At 41.4% G+C, this 9,605-nt stretch overlaps 1 protein-coding gene across 2 annotated transcripts in view; it reads left to right on the top strand.

The window, feature by feature from the left end:
* NDST2 (N-deacetylase and N-sulfotransferase 2) overlaps nucleotides 1–9,605 on the top strand; it is a 101,859-nt gene that overhangs the window by 68,255 nt on the left and 23,999 nt on the right. The window lies entirely within an intron of this gene.

The raw sequence follows: 9,605 nt of genomic DNA, 5'->3' as shown, positions 1-9,605 counted from the left end.
TTCCTACTTGGAGAGAATTTTTATTTTCTGGCAATTCTCTTCTTTCTATTCCAAATGAGATAAGGCAATTGGATCACTGATTAAAAAAAATAAAATTGTAATGTGCTGTTTTCAGTTCACCTATTTGAACTAAGCTTAAAATTTATTAAGAAAGCCAAAGAATCCCTGACAACATTAATGTTGTGTTAGACTAAGTTTCATAATCAACAGTGTTCTGAATGCTTCTTTTTTTTTTAAAAAAAGTCCTGCTTCTGATATCATCTGTCCTTGTCTCTTACTGCTACATGTGAAACAGAAATAGTTTCATAATTGTTTTATCCTGTAAATACTTATAAAAATTTGTAAAATGGCACAGACTAACTCCATAATTTTGTTGTAAGGTTAAACGTGTTTTTTTCATTATCAGAAACTGTAAGTAAACTTAATATTTAATTTCTTCAACACATAAACAGTTTCCATGTTAATAATAAAAAATTAATCCAGTTTTCAGTAATTGATTGCATTTCATTGGGTATTTTACTACTACCTGTAAATTTGGGGGAAGAGTCCCCAAGATAGCAGCGTTAGTCTCCGAAACCTATAATTGAGCATCTTGCAGTTTTCAATACCCAGATCACTTTTACTTCAGCTGTAGTCCAAAGCAGAGGTCTGTCTTTTGCTCAGTTATCTTGAACTTTTCTGACAAAACTTCAGTTTTATCAGAGGGGAGATTTGATTGCAAAAATGGCACCTTTTTTCCTGAGTTGTCCTGAGTACTGTTAATTAAGATGTTAATGAGGTCCTGGACTTAATTCTGCATGAATGAATATTTTAAGGATGCAGTACTTCATAGCAGAAAAAATCCTACTTGTAAACAGTTGACTAATTAAAAATGTAAGACTATAGCACCCACTCTAGTAATTAAGTCTAGAAAATGGGAGAAAGACTAAAAGCTAGTGGCATGTAATTACAGTACAGTTTAAAATTAATATCTTTGAGATGTATGTCTTTTCAAAAGAGTTTCTTTTTTGTGAGTTGATTATCTAAAAACAAGGTAGAAACAAGGGGAAACAGAAGGTATGGGGTTCAAATTATTGTTGTTTGTGTAGTGAGCATGGCATAGTGTAGGGTATGGAAATAAGTGTGCATTGCCTGTGATTTTGTAACAATTGCAAACACAGATGGTTTGAGAGAAAATTAAACAATTCCTCCCACATGAAGACAGGGAAGTCTAACAATAGTCACAACTTTTTATCACCCTGTTTCTCTAGCAGTCTCTGTCCTCCTGTCTCTTACACATCCTTTGTCTATGGAAAAGTAACAACAGCGTGTGAAGCTGCTGTGGGGTCCATCAAGGCCATAAGGACCACACTAGGCTGGAGCTGCCTCACCCCACCATGCAGGGGGCTCCATCCACCCTCTGCTGGCGCAGGCAGCACCCTCAGCAGCAGCACCCAAAGAGCACAACTACAGAGGCAGGCAGTGGTGGCTGCCAGGTTCAGCCTGGACTCCAATCACCAGGTGAGTGCACAATGATCAGTCAGGTCAGCAAGGTAGAGCATACTTGTAGCCTGGTTTGGGTCTGCACTAATCTCAGGTGCAGCTCACAGCTCAGGAAGTGGAGGCTGGTCAGGGCATTCAGAGGCTGTTGGTGGGTGCAGTGCCCCTACTGAGATCTATTTCTGCCATAATGCTTGTGAAAAAGCAAATAATGACTTTTCATTGCCCAGATGGCCGTGAAGGCTTGGAGAAGGCAGTAGAGCACTTTGGATTTGCTCCTGTCTTGTAAAAACCAGGCCCCCAAACCATTGTCTCACCCAGCCTGGGTAATCTTCAAAGACCTTAAGTCATGCCTATTACACTCATTTTACTGTTCTTCCCATTGTGTTTTTTTTATTCTTTTTGCCTGGGCAGATTTATGGTTTGCTTATATCACTTTTGGCTCTCTCTTTTTTTTTCCTTATTTTTTTCCTTTTTAAGTTTTTTAAAATTTTTTTCTTTTTCTTTTTTTAACAGGAGTTTGTGTTCTGTTAAGAGCTGTCTTGCAATAGACAAGCCAGCAAAAATGCAATTTTTTTTGTTTTCTGAGTCCTGGAGACTTATTTCAATCACACTAAGAGAACTGGATAATTAGATACTGCAAAGGCTGGGAGATATGCCATGAGCATTACACTGGGTGGAGATCTTGTGAGCAGAACATCTCAGTTGAAGGCAGGCAGGAGGGCGCTGCTGTACACAGCTGGGGAACTTGTTCTTTTATGAGCCCAGCACATTCTGACCCTGAATTTTAGTGCAAATACACCAGAAACAGGTGAGCACAAGAACTCAAGAGCTTTCCTGAGGTTTTAAGATTTCATAGAGCATACTTGGTGTTCTGGTGTCAGTTTGGATAAACTTTCAGTGTCATAGTATTAAACCTGTTCCCTAATGTCATATGTTCCTAGGTAAAACTGATTGTAAAAGATTATCTCCTATGTGTTATGTAACAGGAGGAAGAAACTGAATATAGAAGATCATCCTATTGTTAATTAAGGTGAAATTTTCTAAGTCCTCATAGGAAAAATGGTTAGGCTGCTTTCGTAACAATTACAGATAAACTTTCATAATATACGTTCTATATTAAGATACTTCAACTCTGACTGACACTGAATTATCTTGGGTTTGCCAGTTTGACTGTATTTCCCCACTTGATTAAGTTACTTAGGAGAAATCACCAGAGAAGACGTTTTGCTTTCTGCAGCAGAATAGCTGATCTGAATTGTGACAAGCAAGGAGCATGAGAGAATGGAAATGTGATTCTTGTCCATATCTAATGCGGAAGGAACTGCATCTATTTCCTGTTCCCACAGCTAAGCTGGAGATGTTCTGCTGTGATAGAGCATACGTGTTGATTCCTGATGAAAGCAGGAGGCTGAAGATGGTGTATTCCCTCCCTTTGGGGTGACTGAAGAATTTACTTTCCACCTGGTGGGGGGATTGTAGAGCAGCTTGGACTGCCCTTGTGTTGCAAGGCTCTAGCCTGCAGTGTTTCTGGCTCTGTGTCCCACAGCTCTGTGTGTCTGGGTGCAGAGAGCAGCTGCTGTCTCATTATCCCATGCTGTGGGAAAAGGGTGAGGGTCAGAGTGGGCACAGACTTATGTGTCAGGAAAGGAAAAGAAAGAAGGAGAGGTATGGCCAGAATGAAAATGCTGTTCTTCTGGTGGCCTGATTCCTAGACTTGAAAGGCTCAGTACCATGTGAAATGGAGCAATGGATCCTTCCCTTCAGTTCTCTCTGAGGAAAGTGCCTCCTTCCTCTCCGGTGAGCAGTTGCATTACAGAGACCTGTGCATCCCCAGAGCACTTACATCCCCTTAGCTGGTGGAAAGCCCTGACTTATGTGAAGACTTCCACTGCTATAATACCTTTAGTCTTTCCTTTTCATTTCAGCAGATGTGTGCTCCTGCCAAGCTACCTGTTATTTCTATCAAGCAGCATCAGTGACTGCTGAAGGCTGAAATTTTATTTACTTGATTTTTAACAATTCTTCAGGTTCCTTATTTGGAGATCTTTAAGCAGGCTGAAAACAAAAGGCAACAAACTGCTTTCCTTTCCCAAATTTGTCCTATGCTGAGGCTGTGAAACTTGTGGAGGCTGGCGGTTCTGACATTTAACTTGAGGGAATGCACCAGTGTAAAAGTCTGAAATTCCCTTGCTTTGGAAAATGAGGTCAGTTGCAATGACCCTAAGCAGTGAGTGTATTATGATGGGGAGAAGGCAGGGAGGTGAAAACGTGATTTCCTGGAAGCTCTTATGAGGAGGATCTTTTTGTTTTCAGGGGAAGGGACTGGTTGCTAACAGGCAATGCTGGGCCATGCCTCTGTCACTGGCATGTGAAGGAGTAAACCTGTTATTTATTTCTTTTTGTAATATAAAAGAGCAAGGGAACAAAGATCTGCTGCAAACAAAGGTATCTATTGTGTACCCAAACACCAAGAACCTTGCAGGAGTCCTGGGGTGTCTGTGCAGCCCTCTGCAAAGCTCACCTGGAGCCAGCCTCTCCAAGATCTCTGCCTTCATGTTGTCTTCAGACTTCATTGCGCTGGCACAAGGGTAAATTCATGGCTGCAGTTGGGTTTCCACCAGGCTGGGATGAGAGGAGTATATGCAGATGTGTTTAGCATGGACTGCAGTTTGTTGCTCTTGCAGAAGGTGTGAAGTTACTTACCTGTCTAGGGGTGATAAAAAAAGAATTAAAATAATTATTACTTCATCACACAGGTCATCTCCTCTTACCTCAGACTGGCACATTTCAAGCCTGCTGGCCAGCTGGCAGCTTTCTGGCTCAGCACAGGTCTGTGCTGAGAGGCTTTTTCCCTGCATGGGGACTTGCCCAAGCAAAACGCAGAGCTGGCTGGAGGCTGCAGCCCTGTCTGTCAGAGCAGCATGGGCACCATTTAGTGTTTCTTGCGTCTTTGATCTGAATTTTGTATTCCTTAGGCAGTCTCTCATGGCACGATTTGACTGGCAGTGCATGTTAGCTGAAACACATGGCTAGAGCCCAAAAATGAGCATGGCAATTTCATTGCAATGTGGCTGTAATTTTCACAATATTTTTTCTACCCAATATGTGAAATACAAGCAGCATTCATTCTCCTGAGCTTTCTACTAATTCTTTTGCTGTGTGGCTTGCTGTGTTTTGCTGACACTACTTACCAGGTTCCCCATCTTTGTGAGAGAGGGGCTCTACCTGGAGGTCTGGCATACAGATACCACCACAGGCAAAGAGAGAGGGGCTTTGGTATCTCAGAATGGAGCAGACTAATGAGGAATTTTGTGTCTTGATGACACCATTAAAGTGGAATGGGTTCGAAAATCAATCAGATTCCTTCTCTGATTACTGTGTAACTCAATTACTGCAGTCTCCCTAGGGCCCAAGGCAACAACCATCTCACAGGAAGTGCAGAAGAAAGGCCTCTGAAATAGAGCTATTGTGGACAAAGGCAAGATCTTGCTGCTATGCATTCCAGACAGAAAGATTATATTATGAATAATGAAAAAGGCTGGGGAATTGTACTGGTGACACTGGGGTTTGGGTGGTAAGACCTTCTGTAGCTCAGCTGGGAATGCACTGACAGTTCTTGATAAAGGTGTCAGATGGTACCCAATATCTTCCATGTGCCTTGGCATGAATGTACCAGAAGCTCCAAATACTAATATTCTGGTCAGTGGTTTTGGGTAAGTGCTGGTCCTGAGTGTTTGTACTGATCTCCCACAATCATTTCCAAGCACTGGAAATATCTGGAGATCAGATGTTAAAACCGCAGGGTTGAGGTTGTTATCTTGCTTTCATATCACATCAGTTGCTATGTGGTTTAGCAGGTGATAATTCAAAAAGCAGTTTATGTTTCACATTAACACTGTGTATCATTAGGAAACAGAGCATCTAAGCCTTTGTCTTAATGCTGGTGATCTGTGGGATATCTGACCTTACAGCTGATGCTCTCTGATCTAGAGATGCTTTTCTGGCAGGATGGGTGCCTGCTGAGCCTGCGTCCTTGGACCTCTGAACATTCTTGCTGTGCATTCTGACTGCCACCTCCCTCAATTCACACTGAGGCAGTCCTGGCAGGAGTTCAGAGTGGACCTCAATTTATCTAGAAACCTGGTTTTTTTTGTGGTGTTAGATTCCCAGGAGTTTGATGTCAAAAGAGGACGCAGGTATTTTCTTTTCCTTTAAGAGGGAATAATTTTCACTGTAATTCTTTTTTTTTTCTTTCTCCAGTATAGCTATTTCACAGCTTTTTGGGTATGACTGGTTTCTGACAGTTCTCTTGATTTTGTTCAGTGTATTTGTTTGTTGCTTTTTTTCTCTTTTAGTTTGAACCTAAACCAGCTGATGCAGTCCCCAAAGAAAGAAATGCATCCCGTGCCAGCTGGCGTGCCCTCTGGCTGTGAAGTCTTGTTAAAGAGATTGGAGCTGACAGATTCTTGAGCAGCAATCTGATACAGGCCTTTTTTTTTCATTTGCTTTTTTGAGCTCACCCTTGTAACAAATGGGGGCTTGTTTGGGAGCTTCGCTAGAGGCTTGAATGGAATCATTGTTATCAAAACACTGCAGTGATTCAGAAGTGCCCAGCAAAGGGGATTCTTCTCCCTGGTGCCCCTCAGCTGGGCACTGCAGGTGTGGCAGCCTAGCTTAAACTCTGGTTTCATTCTTATTCTATGGAATAATCCAGTTGTCCTGTGATTTTCATCTTTAAACTGATAACTGGGAAACTGAAGCTACAGTTCCTTACAAAACAGAGTCAGTTCAAAAGTTAAAATTAAGTTGGAGGGATGAATGAGTCCAACCAGAGAAGTGTTTTCCATGTTGATGCTTTGGGGATAAAGAGTTGTAAAAGTAGAACCTTGCCAGGCTTTTGCATAAATCAACATCATCTTGATTGTCTTACCTTTACCCTGGTGTTTAGATTACAAATTCTACCCCAGAAACACTTTCTTGGAAATTCATAGAAGTAAAACTTGGGCTCCTGAGTTCCTCTTTACATTATTTTCTCCTGCAAAACCAGTTTTGTGTCTAATACATGTTAAGATAGTGAATCTTTAAATCCAAAATAGTTTTTATGTTTGTTTTATTCAGTGGGATTGACAAGCAAAAGGAAGTGAGTTATTTGGGGCAGCAATAACTTGGAATTCTCAGGTTTCTCCATCAAAACTGACTATAATTGGAATCTGAGTGAAGTGTTCAGCATGAATTTGTTGCACAGGAGTAGAATGAAGATCACTTCTCATACATGAAGCATTGTGATGTGCATGGAGCTGTGTATTACTCTGTTTTACAAGGAATTCACCTCATAAAAAAGATACAGCATTCTTTGTATGTTTGTCTTTTACCTCTCTCTGCCCTGCTGAATTCTGCCTCTGCTGGCTTCTGCCTCTCTGCAGCTTTGAAGCTGTAATGCCAAGCAGGAAGGTGGTAACGTTGGAGTGTTCCCTGCAGAGTCAGTGAGATGGGAAGGGCTTGTTGTGGAGGTGGAAAGGCTATTTTCCTGGCTGCTTTTGGAAGGTTGCACATGTACTATGCGTACTATGCTGATACGCTTGAATTCCTGGTGTATTACAGGGAATGAACTTGCCTTGAGAAGTCATGTTCTATGCTCTGTCCAGGGAATCATATATTCAAAATCAGTAGCAAGAAAAAGAAAACACTATACAAGTTCTATTTTTTACATCTTCACATAGTTATTTCTCACTTTCTCTCCCCTGCCCTTTTTCCAGTAAAAAGTTAACAGTATGTAGAGACAAAACTGAAAGATGATAAGTTGTCTGTATATTGTATTTGCAGTGACCCCCGTGGCAGGAAGGAATGATGCATCTGACTCCATGTTCTCAGAAGGCTAATTTATTATTTTATGATACTATATTATATTAAAGAATACTAAACTAAAGAATACAAAAAGGATACTTACAGAAGGCTAAAAAGATAATAATGAAAACTCGTGACTCTTTCCAGAGTCCCGACACAGCTTGGCACTGATTGGCCAAAGTGTAAAAACAACCCACACCAGAAACCAATGAAACAATCACCTGTTGGATAAAAAATCTCCAAACACATTCCACATGAGCAAATGGAGGAGAAGCAAATGAGATAATTATTGTTTTCATTTGTCTCTGAGTCTTCTCAGCTTCCCAGGAGAAAAATCCTGGGCGAAGGGATTTTTCAGAAAATGTGAATGTGACAGTCTGTGATGAAGAAAACACAGCTTATTGTTGCCAATTCAGCTGGATTTCCAAAGTCAGTTTTGTCATTACATAGGGCCATTTGGGAATGGAAACCCCAATCCATTTGGAATCTTGGGAACAGGGATAATTCTACCAAAAATCCTAATCCATCTGCTGTGTTGCAGTGCAACCTTCAGTAAGTTGTATAGTGTCTCAGTTTCTCTGGTGGAAAATTATTTGTGTGATCTACTTTATATTGATAGTCTACAGCTATTTTGAAAAGCTCATCAGGGCTAAGGTCTCATTGTGCGCTACACAAACCAGTCCCTGCTCTGCTGAGCTTATAGCAGAAGTGTTGTTTGAGATAATACTTAATGATCATCATAAGGCTTGTGTAAAGAGCACTCTGACTCTCTTCCATCTGCTGTCATAAAGTTAGCAGTATTATATCTCTTCATATAAAATCTGTTTGTGATTTTTGTCTCTGCTTCAAGCTGCACCAGCAGTTTGGAAAACAACCTGGTGGGAGTCTTTAGAGTGGGGCTTTTGGCCTCATCTATGAACTGATATTTTCCCTGACTCAGAAGGACTTTTTTCTGTCTAGTAATACACATTACAAAATAGGCATCTGTCTCACAAGTAGTTCCTTTTCTGGTGGAGCTGGTCGTTAGAAACCCCTGGCTTTACTATATCAGAAGCTTATGTGTGTTTTAAACTCATAGACAAACTAGTCTTCTCATATTCTTTCTTATTATCAGAATGGTAGTAACAGAAAAACTCAAAATGGGAGGAATGGAGAAAGGATGAAGATTTCTTTTAGTAATATTATTTGCTATTGTGCCTCCTGGTGTTGCAAGCTGTGCCAGTTGAGCAGGTGGTTCGAGGGTTTGTATATGGTGGAGCACATCTGCAGGAGTTGGGGGGGTGACTAAAAAAGCTTTTTAAAGAAAAAAGGTGGTTTAAATTTTACAGAGAACTCATCATGAGCATGACCGATTTGGTGAGCAACATCTGGCATTGAGGGTGCTCTTGCATTGTTCTGGGAAAGGCAGGAGGTGTGCCCCAAAAATGTGCTTGTATTCCAGGAAAGGCACCAGGGTATTGCTATGGGTAAGTCACACTGCTGTTGGGGGGAGAAAACTCCACTGTGAGTTTTACTTTATTTTTAAAGAAAGGAGAAATTTAGTTCTTTTCTGTGGTGTTTGTTTTGGATTATTTGTTATTTGTTGGCTTTGTTAGGCACTTTTCCTGGAAAAATAGCAACATATGGTGAAATAGTCTGCTGCCATGAACACAAAGCAGGAGGTGAGAGAGCTTCATAACAAGAGGCTTTCATGTATTTGAGACCAACCCAAATTTATGTTGTGCTGTTGGTGATTTAAAACTGTCTTCATGTTCTTCAGTGGCATATGAGACAAGGCGATGAAGGTTTCAGGAGATGTTTCATCTCCAACTGCCACTGAATCAGTTGGCAGCCTTTAAGTGTGCAGTGTGTCCCTCGCCCTCTGTGCTGCCTGAGGGATGATGCCTCTCCAGAGCTGTATTTTGTTACCTCAGGAAGAAAGTGAGTTCCCAGGACAAATAGGGACAGCCTTGCAGAGAGTGCTCTCTCCTCCTCTTGTTAGCTTTGAAATACAGGCTAGAATAAAAGGGTTTCGTGTTTTCTGTCCAGCAGCTTGCAGAGGGCTGGGGGAAAGCCAGGTACTTGGCTCTGTTTGCCGTAGTGTGTGAGAATCTCACCCGAGGTGAATCTTGAGTTGCTGTGCACTGTCAGGACCTTTCTTCCAAAGGCCATTTGGTTGTTCTGTCAAGCTCCCACACAAATGGGATGTGACACTTCCCAGGGACCAGACCTGCAGATGGGCAAGTGATGCTGCCACCCTATCACCCTCTAGTCCTGCCATTTCATCTCGAGCCTGTTAA

Source organism: Geospiza fortis, unplaced genomic scaffold, assembly GCF_000277835.1.
Source record: "Geospiza fortis unplaced genomic scaffold, GeoFor_1.0 scaffold130, whole genome shotgun sequence".
NCBI classification, from domain to species: Eukaryota; Metazoa; Chordata; class Aves; order Passeriformes; family Thraupidae; genus Geospiza; species Geospiza fortis.
The sequence above is the reverse complement of the archived record's forward strand: the minus strand, read 5'-3'. Positions and strand labels throughout refer to the sequence as shown.